This window comes from Pelobates fuscus, chromosome 12 (genome assembly GCF_036172605.1).
Source record: "Pelobates fuscus isolate aPelFus1 chromosome 12, aPelFus1.pri, whole genome shotgun sequence".
Classification (NCBI taxonomy): domain Eukaryota; kingdom Metazoa; phylum Chordata; class Amphibia; order Anura; family Pelobatidae; genus Pelobates; species Pelobates fuscus.
In genome coordinates this window covers 82,657,497-82,678,572 of record NC_086328.1, presented here as the reverse complement: position 1 = coordinate 82,678,572, position 21,076 = coordinate 82,657,497, and the positions used below count along the sequence as shown (strand labels likewise).

The following is a 21,076-nucleotide window of genomic DNA, read 5'->3' as shown; positions in this document are numbered from 1 at the left end:
TGGTGTCCTGGTCTCTTGTAGGGCAGGGCACTTATAGCATATGATGGTGCTTACTTCAATGTTGGTCTCGGTATATGTATATTAAATCCAAACCAGTCACTGACATGATGATTTAACTTGGAATCTCGTTCGTCTGAATAATTCTGATGTTAAACTTTTATATCTGATGGTCAGTATGCAAAAACAACATTGTATAGAATGGCCTGTGGTTTTATTTTGTGTTCACCATAAAGTATTCTGTTTCAGATGTCTCCACGAACGAAGGTCTGGCTCATACCTGGAGAATTAAGCCCTAGAAGAAGTTACAAGGTAATGCATAATCAAAGTCATCATACTTGCAGAGTTACTATTGGTGCAAGTATTTAGTTAAAACACTTTTTTTAACCCCTTAAGGACCAAACCCCTGGAATAAAAGGGAATCATGACATGTCACGTGTCATGTGTCCTTAAGGGGTCAAGCTTGTTAGACCTGGTAACTGCATGTAAAAATGGGTCTCCAGTGATGACATCCACTATACCCTGAGCTGGCACTTGTGTTGGCTGTGATATGGAATGTCGCTATTCTGATGGGATCCCAACTACTATGTGAGAAGCAAAAGCTGGCTTGTAGAAATTCAGACTTTATATATTTTATTTTTCTTCCTTAGGTCACCCAGGTGTCGGTCTGACTCATGTACACTTTTTTTTGGCTTCGGTGAGTAAACTAGCAGATGCTGAACTCAAATGTGCATTATCAAACGCCTAGATATGTCTCTTTTTATCTCCTGTGTCCAACTTTCTAAAGAGAATCATGCAAAGCATGACTGTAATTGGCTATGATGAACGTTATACCGCCCCAGTCTGATGTTAGGTGACTGAGTGGTACATTCTGAGCATCTGTTGGCCAGTTTATAACAAACTTTGGTCATGTTTAACAATTTCACTGAATAAACTTGGTTCAGTATGTTTAGACTGTATTGTTTAAAACTCTAACCGAATGTAAAATTGTAATGCTTTATTTTACAGTTTGCTTGTGATATGCAACCTACCAAAACATGCTGAACCTGGATTTCTGAAGTGCTACAGAAGAAATTTGCATGTGGAGTACAGCTGCAACCAGTGGTGTGATTGAACTGCATTACTTGAACATTAAAATTTGTGTCCTTACTAGCTTGAGATGACTTGCATCATTGATTTTATTCTGAATAAATGGTTTAAACTCTACCTTTGTGGTTTGTGTGGGGTTTTTCTACTTTATTCCATAAGTTTAAACAATATGCTGTTAAAGGAGAACTTTAGGGTCTTTAGGTCCCCCACCCTCAGGCTCCCACTCCTGGAGGAGGAAAGGGTTAATCACTTGCCTTTCTCCAGCACCAGGCTCTCTCGGCCCTGGGGAAATCGCCTCCCTCTTCTGACATCAGGGCTGAATGCGCATTATCTTTCATAAACCTTATTCCCTAACACTGACTGTCCAATGAGACTTGCAAAGACTTTTTTTCATTGAGCTGCATTGGAAGGCAGGAGCTGAGAAATTGCCTGCTTTTCCAGTTTGATTTACCAACTTCACTTGCTGGTTGGTTTAGCTCAGTGAAGCTAGTAATTTTTTTTTATATAACAAATTTCCATTTTTGGGTAGTTAAGCTCAAAGACTTGGAATAATTTCAATGTTGCATGGTTTCAGAATTTGTCTTAAGCTTAACAGCCGTCAGACAAAATTGCCACAATTTATAATGTAGACCTCACAAGCTTTATCTGCATAATTACTTTGTTGCATTGCAGCTTGACTCTTAATCTCTGCTAAATATTATGATCCTTCTGTAAAGTACTTTATCTTTGCCCTTTTGCAAAGGGACCTGACTACTTCAGTTTTAACAGACATTAGGCCAATGTTGTACTTCAGTATGGAGATCCAAGATTTTTTAAACATTTTATATTCTTTGGTATTTTCATACATCACATTCCAATAATGGAGTAATCATTGGATACATTTACACACCACTATAGATATTTAACATTTATCTAACATAGATCTTCTAAATTGATCTAATTTAAAAGTAAACTGGAGGTACCAAGCATTATGGATCGACCATCGGTTTTGCCGATATTCGGTATTTTCGGCAATATCGATATCAGCCAATTCAGATACCGATATTGCCGATAATACCTCCTAGGACCGCCAGGCTCATTACAAGCCCAGCGGTCCGGGAGGCGGGCAGCAAGCATTTGCTCACCTCCCAGCAGCTCCCCAGTGCAAATCTCGCGAGACCTGCAGCCGTCAGAGCGTTGCAACGGGTTACCGTGGAAACAATCCGTGTGGCACGCTTGCTGCGAGACTTGCACTTGGGAGCTGGAAGAGCTGCTGGGATGTGAGTAAATGCTTGCTGCCTGCCCACCCGCAACTCGGCCAATGCCACTGGACCACCAACAGAGTGAGACAGTAAAGAGAGTAGTGGGTTACAGACAGACTCCATCCCTTACAGTAAGTTATCCTGGCAGTAAGGGGAGTGTCATAGGGAAACAGGGGAAACCAGAGTAAGACCATGAGTGTAATCTATACCCAGCTCAACAGGCAGACTGTGAGACACACAGGGCAACAAAAGTGACAGTCCCATGTCCAGAGTCAGACAGTAGACGAGTATTGGAGAGACAGCCAGTAGAGGGTTAGCTAAAGAGACAGCCCCTGGCGCAGTGTTTGGAGAGACAGCTCAGCCAATGCCACTGGACCACCAGGGACTGCTATATCCCCCCCTCCCTGTCCAGGTAACAAGCAGGGAGGGGGGGGACAACAAAATAATAAATATAATTTTTTTTATTTAATACAAAAAATGCCCCCACACACCTCGTTATATACACATACACTACACAAACACATTGTAAACACAGTTCTAACTTGCTGGATAATGCTTTGTCAATGATGAGATCACACAGACCTGTTCTGAATAATATGAGGAATATTAATATCTCTGAGCTAAGCTGTGTAGATCGATCTTTAAAGCTGACTTGCTTTTTCAGAATTTTAACTGGATCTTATTTTAATTTTTTTAGGTACTTCATGCCTCGCAGGATAACACTTAATAAAGGTGAGACATTTTTTCCATAACAAACTTATAAGTAGACTGTCTGCCTCTCTTCTAGCCTCAGAATGTATAGAACTCTAGTTACTCAGACTATATAATTAAAAAAAACATACTTGTGCTTGCTGTCTTGCTACATTGTTTTAAGTAACACTCCAAGCACCATAACCATTACAGCTTGATATAGTGCCAGAAGGTGTGGCAATCCCCCAATGTAAGTAGCTTTTTACTTGGTGTCTGAGTCTTGCTACCTTGTCCTAACTGGACATCTGAAAGCTACACAGGGCTAGCACATTGGTTGAGTCAGCTGTGGTGCTAAGCTTGCCCCTTACACCCTCAAGCAGAAGTAGTCAAACTGATTGATAATCTACCTGGGACACTCCATGAAAGCCAGAAGCTTTCTGTGTTTACTTGGCTGAGATCAGGCAAGCTTTTATAAGCGCTGTGCACTTCTGTCTCTCAGTCGGAAAGGTGACCAGGTACGTTTGTCAAGTTTGCAGTGTGCCAAGGCACTCCTGGCACCATAAGTAGTGATTATGGTGCTTTGGGAAAACCTTTTTGCTATGGTTACAAAATGGAAAGTTCTGCCACGCTTTTCTGCTATATTTCCATACCATCAGGCACTAATCTTAACATGTGATGCAACCAATAAGTTTTTCAATTAAGAACTCAGGACATCAAGTGTATCTATTGAGATACTTGAAATGATTACTTTGTGTCTGATTATTTGAGGCAATTCAAATAACTGCTATTAAAATCAACTTTTTATAATCTGTAAAAGGAACTCATGTTTTGTTTTTTTATAATTGTAGATGCTGGAAAATCCCTGCACCAATGGCACAGCTCTAATGCAAGAACGAAGGTACAGTATTGCTGCAGAAAGCATACCTTATGCCCCAATGATAACCCCACATGCCCAACCTGCTTATTGGTAACAGAGCCCAAAAAGGTGAACCCCACTGCCTCTCTGTAGGAGAGGATGGACAAACTGTTCTGGTTTGGTCAGCCTGACAGGGCCCAAGCATCAAGTTGAGTTTCATGATTTCCTGTTCTAAATGGTCAGCTAAGTTTTTGCTGATTAAAGGACTAGTAGAGGAGATTATAGATTTGGTCATAGGACTTACATTTGCATTAAACAGAGGCAGGGTCCAAAGACACTGACCTCTAATCTGTGCAATGCAGCTAGTGCTCTTTCAGGGACATTCTTGGCACCACCACTACAGCAAGCTATAGTTCTGGAGTCCCTGGACGGTCATCTTTGGTCTTTATTGGTAAATCACAAGCTCCTGTTTTTAGAGTTGCAATATCTAGTTTAATCAGTCACAAAAAAGTAACTTTTTATTTATATCCAGACAAGGAGTGGGTGCCCTAACACCCAAGTGAGACTTCTGCCACCTACAACTTGTTGTTATGGGGCTTAGAGTGCCAGTTAAGCAGTAACATGACTCAAAGTTAACTTACACTCCATTCCACACTCAAACATGGATGTGAACTATATGCTACCTAAACAAATGGGATTTCCTCTTAAGGCAGGGATGGCTAACATGACACCATAAATTGTTTCTGGACTACATTTCCCACGATGCTCTGCTATCTTTGAGTCTACAAGCTAGCTGAGCATCATGGGAAATGCAGTCCAAAAAACGAGTGATGGTCAACCTTGACACCATAATTGAAGTCTAAATGTAGTTAAACAAGCTTGTTAATGCTCTACTTGGGTTTATACTAGCACTAAGCACCTGTCGGGGTTTAATAAGGTTTCTTTTTACAAATCTTTTGTGAGTACCTTAACACTTGACACTGCTAAATCTTTATTCCAGATTCTCATGTTCCAGAAAATACCCACCATGTCCTAACTTTGCAGGTAAGATTCTAGTGCACAAATTTTATTCTTTGAGAGTCTTATCTGTGATGAATAACATAGACAAGCATATGTCTGAATGTTTGTGATGCCAATTTTAATTCTGAGACTGACTTTTTGATTTTATCTTTATCTATCTGCGATGGCAAAATATAACCAGGTTCTTGTTTTCTTTTAGGGTGTCTCTCATTGAACGTTTCATATACTTATGGGTAAGTAACTTCCAAAGTATTTCATTTTTAAACCTTTTCATAAGTTGTAAGAAAACGTTGTATATTGGACAGGAAGGTGTATTACTTTAATACTATTAACCAGTTGGCTTAAGCTCTGCTAGAAATCTGGTGAGTAGAATATAAAATGGCTGGATGACCTCCACTAGAAAATCATGATTGTATTTAGTGATATGCTTTTATGCTCCAAATGATGACTGATTGAAGTCTCGTTCGTCTGAAACTCTTTGAAGAACACTTAAGCATGGTGGAGTTCTGATGGAGCCTAGTTCTGGAAAACTAGTGAAGCTGTCTGGCTAGAATAACTACTTATGCCTGTTTTCTGTTATCTACAGATGATGACCACTGAAGGCTGGACTTCGGTATGTTGCAACTTATTTGGCTTGGGCTTGTGCTTTTTGAGTTTGCTGTCTGATGGGATAAATGGGTTTAACCCATAAGAATCTGGATGACACTTGTCAAATGGCATTAAGTCACCAAAGCCCTGATCAGTTTTTAATTACAAATATAGATTGACTTTTTGTTTTGCACTTTTTTTTTTCTAATATCTGATTTTCAAATTACAGATGCTGGAATATAATCCCTGCAGACATGGGTCAACTGTAATACCAGAATGACTGACAGGTACATTATTACTGTAGACAGTGTAGCCTATGCCCTAATGATGAAAACCTCACATGTCCGACCTGCATATTGGTACCAGAGCCTGAAAAGGTGAACCCACTGGCACCATCTGTAGGAGAGGATGGACAAACTGTTCCAGCTGGAACAGTCTGACAGGGCACTTGGTATAACCTCATAACATTCACTGTTATGAGGTATGCAGTTGACTTTCTTGTCTCTAATGCTGTCTAATACTGAGCTTTCTGTAATTCAAGAATAAATCGCATGCAATGCTAACTCACATTTTCTTTTAAAGGGCCAACATGGACTCTGCATTCCTAGTCACTGCAGGTAACTGCTTCTTTATGTCTACTATTGACCGATCCTAAAATAGATGGGGTCATTAATATTGCAATTGATGGCTCTACAAAACTTGGCTATATGAGATTTAAGAGCTTTTACTTTAACAATTAATGAGCTCACTATTTAAAGTAGTCTTATCTGGCTTCTCTATGCAAAAAGTTTATATAGTATATCTGGGTGCATGGGATGATTTATCTTACCGCCCCAGTCTGATAATACATGACTGAGTGGTATATTCTGAGCACTAATTAGATGTCTGTACAAAGCTTAATGTGATGTCTCGCTTGTACTTAACAAGGCTTTCTATCTGCAGGTGTGTCCCTGATGTGAAGTAGCATTAAAGAATGCAGTGGCAAGGTAAAATCTCTAGATTATTTGCCTGGCTTTACACTTCTCTTGCAATGATGATAAAAACTAGCTCACTTTGACAGTTGAATGAAAAGCAATGAACTTCTGAGCATTTCATGTAACTTTTCTAGAATACTATACTTTAATGCATGGCTAACAAACTGTCATCTTTCTGCAGAAGACATCCTTGAATTCACTGATGAGATCATGGTGAGTCCTCTAACAAATTGTAAACTTTCATGACCCTTACACTTCTATAATGGAGCAATGCAAAATTTCCAATCTGCTCAGAATACACTTGTGGCTGGTGTCCTGGTCTCTTGTAGGGCAGGGCACTTATAGCATATGATGGTGCTTACTTCAATGTTGGTCTCGGTATATGTATATTAAATCCAAACCAGTCACTGACATGATGATTTAACTTGGAATCTCGTTCGTCTGAATAATTCTGATGTTAAACTTTTATATCTGATGGTCAGTATGCAAAAACAACATTGTATAGAATGGCCTGTGGTTTTATTTTGTGTTCACCATAAAGTATTCTGTTTCAGATGTCTCCACGAACGAAGGTCTGGCTCATACCTGGAGAATTAAGCCCTAGAAGAAGTTACAAGGTAATGCATAATCAAAGTCATCATACTTGCAGAGTTACTATTGGTGCAAGTATTTAGTTAAAACACTTTTTTTAACCCCTTAAGGACCAAACCCCTGGAATAAAAGGGAATCATGACATGTCACGTGTCATGTGTCCTTAAGGGGTCAAGCTTGTTAGACCTGGTAACTGCATGTAAAAATGGGTCTCCAGTGATGACATCCACTATACCCTGAGCTGGCACTTGTGTTGGCTGTGATATGGAATGTCGCTATTCTGATGGGATCCCAACTACTATGTGAGAAGCAAAAGCTGGCTTGTAGAAATTCAGACTTTATATATTTTATTTTTCTTCCTTAGGTCACCCAGGTGTCGGTCTGACTCATGTACACTTTTTTTTGGCTTCGGTGAGTAAACTAGCAGATGCTGAACTCAAATGTGCATTATCAAACGCCTAGATATGTCTCTTTTTATCTCCTGTGTCCAACTTTCTAAAGAGAATCATGCAAAGCATGACTGTAATTGGCTATGATGAACGTTATACCGCCCCAGTCTGATGTTAGGTGACTGAGTGGTACATTCTGAGCATCTGTTGGCCAGTTTATAACAAACTTTGGTCATGTTTAACAATTTCACTGAATAAACTTGGTTCAGTATGTTTAGACTGTATTGTTTAAAACTCTAACCGAATGTAAAATTGTAATGCTTTATTTTACAGTTTGCTTGTGATATGCAACCTACCAAAACATGCTGAACCTGGATTTCTGAAGTGCTACAGAAGAAATTTGCATGTGGAGTACAGCTGCAACCAGTGGTGTGATTGAACTGCATTACTTGAACATTAAAATTTGTGTCCTTACTAGCTTGAGATGACTTGCATCATTGATTTTATTCTGAATAAATGGTTTAAACTCTACCTTTGTGGTTTGTGTGGGGTTTTTCTACTTTATTCCATAAGTTTAAACAATATGCTGTTAAAGGAGAACTTTAGGGTCTTTAGGTCCCCCACCCTCAGGCTCCCACTCCTGGAGGAGGAAAGGGTTAATCACTTGCCTTTCTCCAGCACCAGGCTCTCTCGGCCCTGGGGAAATCGCCTCCCTCTTCTGACATCAGGGCTGAATGCGCATTATCTTTCATAAACCTTATTCCCTAACACTGACTGTCCAATGAGACTTGCAAAGACTTTTTTTCATTGAGCTGCATTGGAAGGCAGGAGCTGAGAAATTGCCTGCTTTTCCAGTTTGATTTACCAACTTCACTTGCTGGTTGGTTTAGCTCAGTGAAGCTAGTAATTTTTTTTATATAACAAATTTCCATTTTTGGGTAGTTAAGCTCAAAGACTTGGAATAATTTCAATGTTGCATGGTTTCAGAATTTGTCTTAAGCTTAACAGCCGTCAGACAAAATTGCCACAATTTATAATGTAGACCTCACAAGCTTTATCTGCATAATTACTTTGTTGCATTGCAGCTTGACTCTTAATCTCTGCTAAATATTATGATCCTTCTGTAAAGTACTTTATCTTTGCCCTTTTGCAAAGGGACCTGACTACTTCAGTTTTAACAGACATTAGGCCAATGTTGTACTTCAGTATGGAGATCCAAGATTTTTTAAACATTTTATATTCTTTGGTATTTTCATACATCACATTCCAATAATGGAGTAATCATTGGATACATTTACACACCACTATAGATATTTAACATTTATCTAACATAGATCTTCTAAATTGATCTAATTTAAAAGTAAACTGGAGGTACCAAGCATTATGGATCGACCATCGGTTTTGCCGATATTCGGTATTTTCGGCAATATCGATATCAGCCAATTCAGATACCGATATTGCCGATAATACCTCCTAGGACCGCCAGGCTCATTACAAGCCCAGCGGTCCGGGAGGCGGGCAGCAAGCATTTGCTCACCTCCCAGCAGCTCCCCAGTGCAAATCTCGCGAGACCTGCAGCCGTCAGAGCGTTGCAACGGGTTACCGTGGAAACAATCCGTGTGGCACGCTTGCTGCGAGACTTGCACTTGGGAGCTGGAAGAGCTGCTGGGATGTGAGTAAATGCTTGCTGCCTGCCCACCCGCAACTCGGCCAATGCCACTGGACCACCAACAGAGTGAGACAGTAAAGAGAGTAGTGGGTTACAGACAGACTCCATCCCTTACAGTAAGTTATCCTGGCAGTAAGGGGAGTGTCATAGGGAAACAGGGGAAACCAGAGTAAGACCATGAGTGTAATCTATACCCAGCTCAACAGGCAGACTGTGAGACACACAGGGCAACAAAAGTGACAGTCCCATGTCCAGAGTCAGACAGTAGACGAGTATTGGAGAGACAGCCAGTAGAGGGTTAGCTAAAGAGACAGCCCCTGGCGCAGTGTTTGGAGAGACAGCTCAGCCAATGCCACTGGACCACCAGGGACTGCTATATCCCCCCCTCCCTGTCCAGGTAACAAGCAGGGAGGGGGGGGACAACAAAATAATAAATATAATTTTTTTTATTTAATACAAAAAATGCCCCCACACACCTCGTTATATACACATACACTACACAAACACATTGTAAACACAGTTCTAACTTGCTGGATAATGCTTTGTCAATGATGAGATCACACAGACCTGTTCTGAATAATATGAGGAATATTAATATCTCTGAGCTAAGCTGTGTAGATCGATCTTTAAAGCTGACTTGCTTTTTCAGAATTTTAACTGGATCTTATTTTAATTTTTTTAGGTACTTCATGCCTCGCAGGATAACACTTAATAAAGGTGAGACATTTTTTCCATAACAAACTTATAAGTAGACTGTCTGCCTCTCTTCTAGCCTCAGAATGTATAGAACTCTAGTTACTCAGACTATATAATTAAAAAAAACATACTTGTGCTTGCTGTCTTGCTACATTGTTTTAAGTAACACTCCAAGCACCATAACCATTACAGCTTGATATAGTGCCAGAAGGTGTGGCAATCCCCCAATGTAAGTAGCTTTTTACTTGGTGTCTGAGTCTTGCTACCTTGTCCTAACTGGACATCTGAAAGCTACACAGGGCTAGCACATTGGTTGAGTCAGCTGTGGTGCTAAGCTTGCCCCTTACACCCTCAAGCAGAAGTAGTCAAACTGATTGATAATCTACCTGGGACACTCCATGAAAGCCAGAAGCTTTCTGTGTTTACTTGGCTGAGATCAGGCAAGCTTTTATAAGCGCTGTGCACTTCTGTCTCTCAGTCGGAAAGGTGACCAGGTACGTTTGTCAAGTTTGCAGTGTGCCAAGGCACTCCTGGCACCATAAGTAGTGATTATGGTGCTTTGGGAAAACCTTTTTGCTATGGTTACAAAATGGAAAGTTCTGCCACGCTTTTCTGCTATATTTCCATACCATCAGGCACTAATCTTAACATGTGATGCAACCAATAAGTTTTTCAATTAAGAACTCAGGACATCAAGTGTATCTATTGAGATACTTGAAATGATTACTTTGTGTCTGATTATTTGAGGCAATTCAAATAACTGCTATTAAACAACTTTTTATAATCTGTAAAAGGAACTCATGTTTTGTTTTTTTATAATTGTAGATGCTGGAAAATCCCTGCACCAATGGCACAGCTCTAATGCAAGAACGAAGGTACAGTATTGCTGCAGAAAGCATACCTTATGCCCCAATGATAACCCCACATGCCCAACCTGCTTATTGGTAACAGAGCCCAAAAAGGTGAACCCCACTGCCTCTCTGTAGGAGAGGATGGACAAACTGTTCTGGTTTGGTCAGCCTGACAGGGCCCAAGCATCAAGTTGAGTTTCATGATTTCCTGTTCTAAATGGTCAGCTAAGTTTTTGCTGATTAAAGGACTAGTAGAGGAGATTATAGATTTGGTCATAGGACTTACATTTGCATTAAACAGAGGCAGGGTCCAAAGACACTGACCTCTAATCTGTGCAATGCAGCTAGTGCTCTTTCAGGGACATTCTTGGCACCACCACTACAGCAAGCTATAGTTCTGGAGTCCCTGGACGGTCATCTTTGGTCTTTATTGGTAAATCACAAGCTCCTGTTTTTAGAGTTGCAATATCTAGTTTAATCAGTCACAAAAAAGTAACTTTTTATTTATATCCAGACAAGGAGTGGGTGCCCTAACACCCAAGTGAGACTTCTGCCACCTACAACTTGTTGTTATGGGGCTTAGAGTGCCAGTTAAGCAGTAACATGACTCAAAGTTAACTTACACTCCATTCCACACTCAAACATGGATGTGAACTATATGCTACCTAAACAAATGGGATTTCCTCTTAAGGCAGGGATGGCTAACATGACACCATAAATTGTTTCTGGACTACATTTCCCACGATGCTCTGCTATCTTTGAGTCTACAAGCTAGCTGAGCATCATGGGAAATGCAGTCCAAAAAACGAGTGATGGTCAACCTTGACACCATAATTGAAGTCTAAATGTAGTTAAACAAGCTTGTTAATGCTCTACTTGGGTTTATACTAGCACTAAGCACCTGTCGGGGTTTAATAAGGTTTCTTTTTACAAATCTTTTGTGAGTACCTTAACACTTGACACTGCTAAATCTTTATTCCAGATTCTCATGTTCCAGAAAATACCCACCATGTCCTAACTTTGCAGGTAAGATTCTAGTGCACAAATTTTATTCTTTCAGAGTCTTATCTGTGATGAATAACATAGACAAGCATATGTCTGAATGTTTGTGATGCCAATTTTAATTCTGAGACTGACTTTTTGATTTTATCTTTATCTATCTGCGATGGCAAAATATAACCAGGTTCTTGTTTTCTTTTAGGGTGTCTCTCATTGAACGTTTCATATACTTATGGGTAAGTAACTTCCAAAGTATTTCATTTTTAAACCTTTTCATAAGTTGTAAGAAAACGTTGTATATTGGACAGGAAGGTGTATTACTTTAATACTATTAACCAGTTGGCTTAAGCTCTGCTAGAAATCTGGTGAGTAGAATATAAAATGGCTGGATGACCTCCACTAGAAAATCATGATTGTATTTAGTGATATGCTTTTATGCTCCAAATGATGACTGATTGAAGTCTCGTTCGTCTGAAACTCTTTGAAGAACACTTAAGCATGGTGGAGTTCTGATGGAGCCTAGTTCTGGAAAACTAGTGAAGCTGTCTGGCTAGAATAACTACTTATGCCTGTTTTCTGTTATCTACAGATGATGACCACTGAAGGCTGGACTTCGGTATGTTGCAACTTATTTGGCTTGGGCTTGTGCTTTTTGAGTTTGCTGTCTGATGGGATAAATGGGTTTAACCCATAAGAATCTGGATGACACTTGTCAAATGGCATTAAGTCACCAAAGCCCTGATCAGTTTTTAATTACAAATATAGATTGACTTTTTGTTTTGCACTTTTTTTTTTCTAATATCTGATTTTCAAATTACAGATGCTGGAATATAATCCCTGCAGACATGGGTCAACTGTAATACCAGAATGACTGACAGGTACATTATTACTGTAGACAGTGTAGCCTATGCCCTAATGATGAAAACCTCACATGTCCGACCTGCATATTGGTACCAGAGCCTGAAAAGGTGAACCCACTGGCACCATCTGTAGGAGAGGATGGACAAACTGTTCCAGCTGGAACAGTCTGACAGGGCACTTGGTATAACCTCATAACATTCACTGTTATGAGGTATGCAGTTGACTTTCTTGTCTCTAATGCTGTCTAATACTGAGCTTTCTGTAATTCAAGAATAAATCGCATGCAATGCTAACTCACATTTTCTTTTAAAGGGCCAACATGGACTCTGCATTCCTAGTCACTGCAGGTAACTGCTTCTTTATGTCTACTATTGACCGATCCTAAAATAGATGGGGTCATTAATATTGCAATTGATGGCTCTACAAAACTTGGCTATATGAGATTTAAGAGCTTTTACTTTAACAATTAATGAGCTCACTATTTAAAGTAGTCTTATCTGGCTTCTCTATGCAAAAAGTTTATATAGTATATCTGGGTGCATGGGATGATTTATCTTACCGCCCCAGTCTGATAATACATGACTGAGTGGTATATTCTGAGCACTAATTAGATGTCTGTACAAAGCTTAATGTGATGTCTCGCTTGTACTTAACAAGGCTTTCTATCTGCAGGTGTGTCCCTGATGTGAAGTAGCATTAAAGAATGCAGTGGCAAGGTAAAATCTCTAGATTATTTGCCTGGCTTTACACTTCTCTTGCAATGATGATAAAAACTAGCTCACTTTGACAGTTGAATGAAAAGCAATGAACTTCTGAGCATTTCATGTAACTTTTCTAGAATACTATACTTTAATGCATGGCTAACAAACTGTCATCTTTCTGCAGAAGACATCCTTGAATTCACTGATGAGATCATGGTGAGTCCTCTAACAAATTGTAAACTTTCATGACCCTTACACTTCTATAATGGAGCAATGCAAAATTTCCAATCTGCTCAGAATACACTTGTGGCTGGTGTCCTGGTCTCTTGTAGGGCAGGGCACTTATAGCATATGATGGTGCTTACTTCAATGTTGGTCTCGGTATATGTATATTAAATCCAAACCAGTCACTGACATGATGATTTAACTTGGAATCTCGTTCGTCTGAATAATTCTGATGTTAAACTTTTATATCTGATGGTCAGTATGCAAAAACAACATTGTATAGAATGGCCTGTGGTTTTATTTTGTGTTCACCATAAAGTATTCTGTTTCAGATGTCTCCACGAACGAAGGTCTGGCTCATACCTGGAGAATTAAGCCCTAGAAGAAGTTACAAGGTAATGCATAATCAAAGTCATCATACTTGCAGAGTTACTATTGGTGCAAGTATTTAGTTAAAACACTTTTTTTAACCCCTTAAGGACCAAACCCCTGGAATAAAAGGGAATCATGACATGTCACGTGTCATGTGTCCTTAAGGGGTCAAGCTTGTTAGACCTGGTAACTGCATGTAAAAATGGGTCTCCAGTGATGACATCCACTATACCCTGAGCTGGCACTTGTGTTGGCTGTGATATGGAATGTCGCTATTCTGATGGGATCCCAACTACTATGTGAGAAGCAAAAGCTGGCTTGTAGAAATTCAGACTTTATATATTTTATTTTTCTTCCTTAGGTCACCCAGGTGTCGGTCTGACTCATGTACACTTTTTTTTGGCTTCGGTGAGTAAACTAGCAGATGCTGAACTCAAATGTGCATTATCAAACGCCTAGATATGTCTCTTTTTATCTCCTGTGTCCAACTTTCTAAAGAGAATCATGCAAAGCATGACTGTAATTGGCTATGATGAACGTTATACCGCCCCAGTCTGATGTTAGGTGACTGAGTGGTACATTCTGAGCATCTGTTGGCCAGTTTATAACAAACTTTGGTCATGTTTAACAATTTCACTGAATAAACTTGGTTCAGTATGTTTAGACTGTATTGTTTAAAACTCTAACCGAATGTAAAATTGTAATGCTTTATTTTACAGTTTGCTTGTGATATGCAACCTACCAAAACATGCTGAACCTGGATTTCTGAAGTGCTACAGAAGAAATTTGCATGTGGAGTACAGCTGCAACCAGTGGTGTGATTGAACTGCATTACTTGAACATTAAAATTTGTGTCCTTACTAGCTTGAGATGACTTGCATCATTGATTTTATTCTGAATAAATGGTTTAAACTCTACCTTTGTGGTTTGTGTGGGGTTTTTCTACTTTATTCCATAAGTTTAAACAATATGCTGTTAAAGGAGAACTTTAGGGTCTTTAGGTCCCCCACCCTCAGGCTCCCACTCCTGGAGGAGGAAAGGGTTAATCACTTGCCTTTCTCCAGCACCAGGCTCTCTCGGCCCTGGGGAAATCGCCTCCCTCTTCTGACATCAGGGCTGAATGCGCATTATCTTTCATAAACCTTATTCCCTAACACTGACTGTCCAATGAGACTTGCAAAGACTTTTTTTCATTGAGCTGCATTGGAAGGCAGGAGCTGAGAAATTGCCTGCTTTTCCAGTTTGATTTACCAACTTCACTTGCTGGTTGGTTTAGCTCAGTGAAGCTAGTAATTTTTTTTATATAACAAATTTCCATTTTTGGGTAGTTAAGCTCAAAGACTTGGAATAATTTCAATGTTGCATGGTTTCAGAATTTGTCTTAAGCTTAACAGCCGTCAGACAAAATTGCCACAATTTATAATGTAGACCTCACAAGCTTTATCTGCATAATTACTTTGTTGCATTGCAGCTTGACTCTTAATCTCTGCTAAATATTATGATCCTTCTGTAAAGTACTTTATCTTTGCCCTTTTGCAAAGGGACCTGACTACTTCAGTTTTAACAGACATTAGGCCAATGTTGTACTTCAGTATGGAGATCCAAGATTTTTTAAACATTTTATATTCTTTGGTATTTTCATACATCACATTCCAATAATGGAGTAATCATTGGATACATTTACACACCACTATAGATATTTAACATTTATCTAACATAGATCTTCTAAATTGATCTAATTTAAAAGTAAACTGGAGGTACCAAGCATTATGGATCGACCATCGGTTTTGCCGATATTCGGTATTTTCGGCAATATCGATATCAGCCAATTCAGATACCGATATTGCCGATAATACCTCCTAGGACCGCCAGGCTCATTACAAGCCCAGCGGTCCGGGAGGTGGGCAGCAAGCATTTGCTCACCTCCCAGCAGCTCCCCAGTGCAAATCTCGCGAGACCTGCAGCCGTCAGAGCGTTGCAACGGGTTACCGTGGAAACAATCCGTGTGGCACGCTTGCTGCGAGACTTGCACTTGGGAGCTGGAAGAGCTGCTGGGATGTGAGTAAATGCTTGCTGCCTGCCCACCCGCAACTCGGCCAATGCCACTGGACCACCAACAGAGTGAGACAGTAAAGAGAGTAGTGGGTTACAGACAGACTCCATCCCTTACAGTAAGTTATCCTGGCAGTAAGGGGAGTGTCATAGGGAAACAGGGGAAACCAGAGTAAGACCATGAGTGTAATCTATACCCAGCTCAACAGGCAGACTGTGAGACACACAGGGCAACAAAAGTGACAGTCCCATGTCCAGAGTCAGACAGTAGACGAGTATTGGAGAGACAGCCAGTAGAGGGTTAGCTAAAGAGACAGCCCCTGGCGCAGTGTTTGGAGAGACAGCTCAGCCAATGCCACTGGACCACCAGGGACTGCTATATCCCCCCCTCCCTGTCCAGGTAACAAGCAGGGAGGGGGGGACAACAAAATAATAAATATCATTTTTTTTATTTAATACAAAAAATGCCCCCACACACCTCGTTATATACACATACACTACACAAACACATTGTAAACACAGTTCTGACTTGCTGGATGATGCTTTGTCAATGATGAGATCACACAGACCTGTTCTGAATAATATGAGGAATATTAATATCTCTGAGCTAAGCTGTGTAGATCGATCTTTAAAGCTGACTTGCTTTTTCAGAATTTTAACTGGATCTTATTTTTATTTTTTTAGGTACTTCATGCCTCGCAGGATAACACTTAATAAAGGTGAGACATCTTTTCCATAACAAACTTATAAGTAGACTGTCTGCCTCTCTTCTAGCCTCTGGCCAGTAGTACCTCAGTCACTGTGGGCTGCTATAGTGTGTGCACCCTGCTGACTGCAAGGTAACATCAAATGTCATTTACAATGTCTGTTTTGTGGTGGAAGAACAATATAATATCAAACTGCTCTCTTCCTCCCTACTGGGCTTTAGCATGGTGCTCCCTGGAGCTTCAGCATCACTGCTCAAAGCATTATTATGGACACTTCGTGCTCCATAACCACAATACATTGTAGTGGCTATGGTGCTGGGAGTTCCCTCCAAGGATAAATATCCAGATAACTTCACAATTTACCTGGCATCTAATGGGTGCTGGTCACAGGCTTTAGAAGAGCCTAACACTTGGACACTGAACTTTTTTGCTCCCCTGAGTTGCACACTGCATATCAGTGCATGTACTTGTTATGAATGGGGTGCTGCCGATTGGTTTAGAGCAATCTGCTAATGTTCCAAGCCAATCAGCATTCATTACTTGACCTGAATTGGAGAAACTTATTGGCTTAGGAAAGTGATGGTTGCAGGGTTAAATACTCAATTGTGCCACAAGGACGATACTACTGAACTCTCTCTTACTGATTACTAGTGGAGACTTACCTCACTGACTGAGTGGCACTTCAGAATGTATAGAACTCTAGTTACTCAGACTATATAATTAAAAAAAACATACTTGTGCTTGCTGCCTTGCTACATTGTTTTAAGTAACACTCCAAGCACCATAACCATTACAGCTTGATATAGTGCCAGAAGGTGTGGCAATCCCCCAATGTAAGTAGCTTTTTACTTGGTGTCTGAGTCTTGCTACCTTGTCCTAACTGGACATCTGAAAGCTACACAGGGCTAGCACATTGGTTGAGTCAGCTGTGGTGCTAAGCTTGCCCCTTACACCCTCAAGCAGAAGTAGTCAAACTGATTGATAATCTACCTGGGACACTCCATGAAAGCCAGAAGCTTTCTGTGTTTACTTGGCTGAGATCAGGCAAGCTTTTATAAGCGCTGTGCACTTCTGTCTCTCAGTCGGAAAGGTGACCAGGTACGTTTGTCAAGTTTGCAGTGTGCCAAGGCACTCCTGGCACCATAAGTAGTGATTATGGTGCTTTGGGAAAACCTTTTTGCTATGGTTACAAAATGGAAAGTTCTGCCACGCTTTTCTGCTATATTTCCATACCTTCAGGCACTAATCTTAACATGTGATGCAACCAATATGTTTTTCAATTAAGAACTCAGGACATCAAGTGTATCTATTGAGATACTTGAAATGATTACTTTGTGTCTGATTATTTGAGGCAATTCAAATAACTGCTATTAAGATCAACTTTTTATAATCTGTAAAAGGAACTCATGTTTTGTTTTTTTATAATTGTAGATGCTGGAAAATCCATGCACCAATGGCACAGCTCTAATGCAAGAACGAAGGTACAGTATTGCTGCAGAAAGCATACCTTGTGCCCCAATGATAACCCCACATGCCCAACCTGCTTATTGGTACCAGAGCCCAAAAAGGTGAACCCCACTGCCTCTCTGTAGGAGAGGATGGACAAAAACTGTTCTGGTTTGGTCAGCCTGACAGGGCCCAAGCATCAAGTTGAGTTTCATGATTTCCTGTTCTAAATGGTCAGCTAAGTTTTTGCTGATTAAAGGACTAGTAGAGATTATAGATTAGGTCATAGGACTTACATTTGCATTAAACAGAGGCAGGGTCCAAAGACGCTGACATCTAATCTGTGCAATGCAGCTAGTGCTCTTTCAGGGACATTCTTGGCACCACCACTACAGCAAGCTATAGTTCTGGAGTCCCTGGACGGTCATCTTTGGTCTTTATTGGTAAATCACAAGCTCCTGTTTTTAGAGTTGCAATATCTAGTTTAATCAGTCACAAAATAAGTAACTTTTTATTTATATCCAGACAAGGAGTGGGTGCCCTAACACCCAAGTGAGACTTCTGCCACCTACAACTTGTTGTTATGGGGCTTAGAGTGCCAGTTAAGCAGTAACATGACTCAAAGTTAACTTACACTCCATTCCACACTCAAACATGGATGTGAACTATATGCTACCTAAACAAATGGGATTTCCTCTTAAGGCAGGGATGGCTAACATGACACCATAAATTGTTTCTGGACTACATTTCCAATGATGCTCTGCTATCTTTGAGTCTACAAGCTAGCTGAGCATCATGGGAAATGCAGTCCAAAAAACAAGAGTGATTGCCAACCTTGACACCATAATTGAAGTCTAAATGTAGTTAAACAAGCTTGTTAATGCTCTACTTGGGTTTATACTAGCACTAAGCACCTGTCGGGGTTTAATAAGGTTTCTTTTTACAAATCTTTTGTGAGTACCTTAACACTTGACACTGCTAAATCTTTATTCCAGATTCTCATGTTCCAGAAAATACCCACCATGTCCTAACTTTGCAGGTAAGATTCTAGTGCACAAATTTTATTCTTTGAGAGTCTTATCTGTGATGAATAACATAGACAAGCATATGTCTGAATGTTTGTGATGCCAATTTTAATTCTGAGACTGACTTTTTGATTTTATCTTTATCTATCTGCGATGGCAAAATATAACCAGGTTCTTGTTTTCTTTTAGGGTGTCTCTCATTGGACGTTTCATATACTTATGGGTAAGTAACTTCCAAAGTATTTCATTTTTAAACCTTTTCATAAGTTGTAAGAAAACGTTGTATATTGGACAGGAAGGTGTATTACTTTAATACTATTAACCAGTTGGCTTAAGCTCTGCTAGAAATCTGGTGAGTAGAATATAAAATGGCCGGATGACCTCCACTAGAAAATCATGATTGTATTTAGTGATATGCTTTTATGCTCCAAATGATGACTGATTGAAGTCTCGTTCGTCTGAAACTCTTTGAAGAACACTTAAGCATGGTGGAGTTCTGATGGAGCCTAGTTCTGGAAAACTAGTGAAGCTGTCTGGCTAGAATAACTACTTATGCCTGTTTTCTGTTATCTACAGATGATGACCACTGAAGGCTGGACTTCGGTATGTTGCAACTTATTTGGCTTGGGCTTGTGCTTTTTGAGTTTGCTGTCTGATGGGATAAATGAGTTTAACCCATAAGAATCTGGATGACACTTGTCAAATGGCATTAAGTCACCAAAGCCCTGATCAGTTTTTAATTACAAATATAGATTGACTTTTTGTTTTGCACTTTTTTCTAAAATCTGATTTTTAAATTACAGATGCTGGAATATAATCCCTGCAGACATGGGTCAACTGTAATACCAGAATGACTGACAGGTACATTATTACTGTAGACAGTGAAGCCTATGCCCTAATGATGAAAACCTCACATGTCCGACCTGCATATTGGTACCAGAGCCTGAAAAGGTGAACCCACTGGCACCATCTGTAGGAGAGGATGGACAAACTGTTCCAGCTGGAACAGTCTGACAGGGCACTTGGTATAACCTCATAACATTCACTGTTATGAGGTATGCAGTTGACTTTCTTGTCTCTAATGCTGTCTAATACTGAGCTTTCTGTACTTCAAGAATAAATCGCATGCAATGCTAACTCACATTTTCTTTTAAAGGGCCAACATGGACTCTGCATTCCTAGTCACTGCAGGTAACTGCTTCTTTATGTCTACTATTGACCGATCCTAAAATAGATGGGGTCATTAATATTGCAATTGATGGCTCTACAAAACTTGGCTATACTAGATTTAAGAGCTTTTACTTTAACAATTAATGAGTTCATTCTTTAAAGTAGTCTTATCTGGCTTCTCTATGCAAAAAGTTTATATAGTATATCTGGGTGCATGGGATGATTTATCTTACCGCCCCAGTCTGATAATACATGACTGAGTGGTATATTCTGAGCACTGATTAGATGTCTGTACAAAGCTTAATGTGATGTCTCACTTGTACTTAACAAGGCTTTCTATCTGCAGGTGTGTCCCTGATGTGAAGTAGCATTAAAGAATGCAGTGGCAAGGTAAAATCTCTAGATTATTTGCCTGGCTTTACACTTCTCTTGCAATGATGATAAAAACTAGCTCACTTTGACAGTTGAATGAAAAGCAATGAACTTCTGAGCATTTCATGTAACTTTTCTAGAATACTATAGTTTAATGCATGGCTAACAAACTGTCATCTTTCTGCAGAAGACATCCTTGAATTCACTGATGAGATCATGGTGAGTCCTCTAACAAATTGTAAACTTTCATGACCCTTACACTTCTATAATGGAGCAATGCAAAATTTCCAATCTGCTCAGAATACACTTGTGGCTGGTGTCCTGCAGTGGTGTATTTTGGATTTGTGCTGCCATAGGCACAACTAAATTTGGGCACCCCCAAAATTTAAATTTGCCCTCCCAATTCGTGTCAAGGTCACTTTTTTGACTGACCGACACATGCCCTCATTGATACATGCACTGATATACACTCACTGACAGATGTACACACATAGT

The 21,076-nt window shown here is 39.9% G+C and overlaps 3 long non-coding RNA genes and 19 other non-coding genes across 28 annotated transcripts; all 22 read left to right on the top strand.

Moving 5' to 3' along the window:
• The first annotated feature begins 100 nt into the window (after positions 1–100).
• LOC134579691 (small nucleolar RNA SNORD30) lies at positions 101–172 on the top strand. The gene has a single exon (XR_010086235.1). It is a non-coding gene; the product is annotated as a small nucleolar RNA SNORD30 (small nucleolar RNA).
• Positions 173–808: 636 nt separating this feature from the next.
• Positions 809–877, top strand: LOC134579694 (small nucleolar RNA SNORD31). Its single transcript, XR_010086238.1, has one exon. It is a non-coding gene; the product is annotated as a small nucleolar RNA SNORD31 (small nucleolar RNA).
• A 2,145-nt stretch (positions 878–3,022) lies between these two features.
• On the top strand, positions 3,023–7,519 carry LOC134579481 (uncharacterized). Of its 4 annotated transcripts, XR_010086215.1 has the most exons (11): positions 3,023–3,059; positions 3,866–3,915; positions 4,874–4,917; positions 5,093–5,126; positions 5,480–5,506; positions 5,711–5,768; positions 6,064–6,098; positions 6,424–6,467; positions 6,637–6,668; positions 7,010–7,072; positions 7,411–7,519. It is a non-coding gene; the product is annotated as an uncharacterized LOC134579481 (long non-coding RNA). The 4 variants fall into 4 exon arrangements; XR_010086214.1 differs by having other exon boundaries at positions 6,637–7,072; XR_010086213.1 differs by lacking the exon at positions 7,411–7,519 and having other exon boundaries at positions 7,010–7,145.
• On the top strand, positions 5,330–5,408 carry LOC134579682 (small nucleolar RNA SNORD28). The gene has a single exon (XR_010086228.1). It is a non-coding gene; the product is annotated as a small nucleolar RNA SNORD28 (small nucleolar RNA).
• Positions 5,801–5,927, top strand: LOC134579703 (small nucleolar RNA SNORD22). The gene has a single exon (XR_010086245.1). It is a non-coding gene; the product is annotated as a small nucleolar RNA SNORD22 (small nucleolar RNA).
• On the top strand, positions 6,286–6,357 carry LOC134579699 (small nucleolar RNA SNORD31). The gene has a single exon (XR_010086241.1). It is a non-coding gene; the product is annotated as a small nucleolar RNA SNORD31 (small nucleolar RNA).
• On the top strand, positions 6,507–6,572 carry LOC134579678 (small nucleolar RNA SNORD29). The gene has a single exon (XR_010086224.1). It is a non-coding gene; the product is annotated as a small nucleolar RNA SNORD29 (small nucleolar RNA).
• On the top strand, positions 6,864–6,935 carry LOC134579690 (small nucleolar RNA SNORD30). The gene has a single exon (XR_010086234.1). It is a non-coding gene; the product is annotated as a small nucleolar RNA SNORD30 (small nucleolar RNA).
• A 52-nt stretch (positions 7,520–7,571) lies between the features above and the next one.
• On the top strand, positions 7,572–7,640 carry LOC134579693 (small nucleolar RNA SNORD31). Its single transcript, XR_010086237.1, has one exon. It is a non-coding gene; the product is annotated as a small nucleolar RNA SNORD31 (small nucleolar RNA).
• A 2,144-nt stretch (positions 7,641–9,784) lies between these two features.
• On the top strand, positions 9,785–14,279 carry LOC134579484 (uncharacterized). 4 transcript variants are annotated; one of them, XR_010086219.1, is made up of 11 exons: positions 9,785–9,821; positions 10,626–10,675; positions 11,634–11,677; positions 11,853–11,886; positions 12,240–12,266; positions 12,471–12,528; positions 12,824–12,858; positions 13,184–13,227; positions 13,397–13,428; positions 13,770–13,832; positions 14,171–14,279. It is a non-coding gene; the product is annotated as an uncharacterized LOC134579484 (long non-coding RNA). The 4 variants fall into 4 exon arrangements; XR_010086218.1 differs by having other exon boundaries at positions 13,397–13,832; XR_010086217.1 differs by lacking the exon at positions 14,171–14,279 and having other exon boundaries at positions 13,770–13,905.
• LOC134579681 (small nucleolar RNA SNORD28) lies at positions 12,090–12,168 on the top strand. The gene has a single exon (XR_010086227.1). It is a non-coding gene; the product is annotated as a small nucleolar RNA SNORD28 (small nucleolar RNA).
• On the top strand, positions 12,561–12,687 carry LOC134579702 (small nucleolar RNA SNORD22). Its single transcript, XR_010086244.1, has one exon. It is a non-coding gene; the product is annotated as a small nucleolar RNA SNORD22 (small nucleolar RNA).
• Positions 13,046–13,117, top strand: LOC134579698 (small nucleolar RNA SNORD31). The gene has a single exon (XR_010086240.1). It is a non-coding gene; the product is annotated as a small nucleolar RNA SNORD31 (small nucleolar RNA).
• Positions 13,267–13,332, top strand: LOC134579677 (small nucleolar RNA SNORD29). Its single transcript, XR_010086223.1, has one exon. It is a non-coding gene; the product is annotated as a small nucleolar RNA SNORD29 (small nucleolar RNA).
• Positions 13,624–13,695, top strand: LOC134579689 (small nucleolar RNA SNORD30). Its single transcript, XR_010086233.1, has one exon. It is a non-coding gene; the product is annotated as a small nucleolar RNA SNORD30 (small nucleolar RNA).
• Positions 14,280–14,331: 52 nt separating the features above from the next.
• Positions 14,332–14,400, top strand: LOC134579692 (small nucleolar RNA SNORD31). The gene has a single exon (XR_010086236.1). It is a non-coding gene; the product is annotated as a small nucleolar RNA SNORD31 (small nucleolar RNA).
• Positions 14,401–17,176: 2,776 nt separating this feature from the next.
• LOC134579685 (small nucleolar RNA SNORD26) lies at positions 17,177–17,247 on the top strand. Its single transcript, XR_010086230.1, has one exon. It is a non-coding gene; the product is annotated as a small nucleolar RNA SNORD26 (small nucleolar RNA).
• Positions 17,248–19,425: 2,178 nt separating this feature from the next.
• Positions 19,426–20,344, top strand: LOC134578385 (uncharacterized). The gene is made up of 3 exons (XR_010086102.1): positions 19,426–19,642; positions 19,843–19,900; positions 20,196–20,344. It is a non-coding gene; the product is annotated as an uncharacterized LOC134578385 (long non-coding RNA).
• LOC134579680 (small nucleolar RNA SNORD28) lies at positions 19,466–19,544 on the top strand. The gene has a single exon (XR_010086226.1). It is a non-coding gene; the product is annotated as a small nucleolar RNA SNORD28 (small nucleolar RNA).
• On the top strand, positions 19,933–20,059 carry LOC134579701 (small nucleolar RNA SNORD22). The gene has a single exon (XR_010086243.1). It is a non-coding gene; the product is annotated as a small nucleolar RNA SNORD22 (small nucleolar RNA).
• Positions 20,345–20,417: 73 nt separating the features above from the next.
• Positions 20,418–20,489, top strand: LOC134579696 (small nucleolar RNA SNORD31). Its single transcript, XR_010086239.1, has one exon. It is a non-coding gene; the product is annotated as a small nucleolar RNA SNORD31 (small nucleolar RNA).
• A 149-nt stretch (positions 20,490–20,638) lies between these two features.
• On the top strand, positions 20,639–20,704 carry LOC134579676 (small nucleolar RNA SNORD29). Its single transcript, XR_010086222.1, has one exon. It is a non-coding gene; the product is annotated as a small nucleolar RNA SNORD29 (small nucleolar RNA).
• The last annotated feature ends 372 nt before the right edge of the window (positions 20,705–21,076 follow it).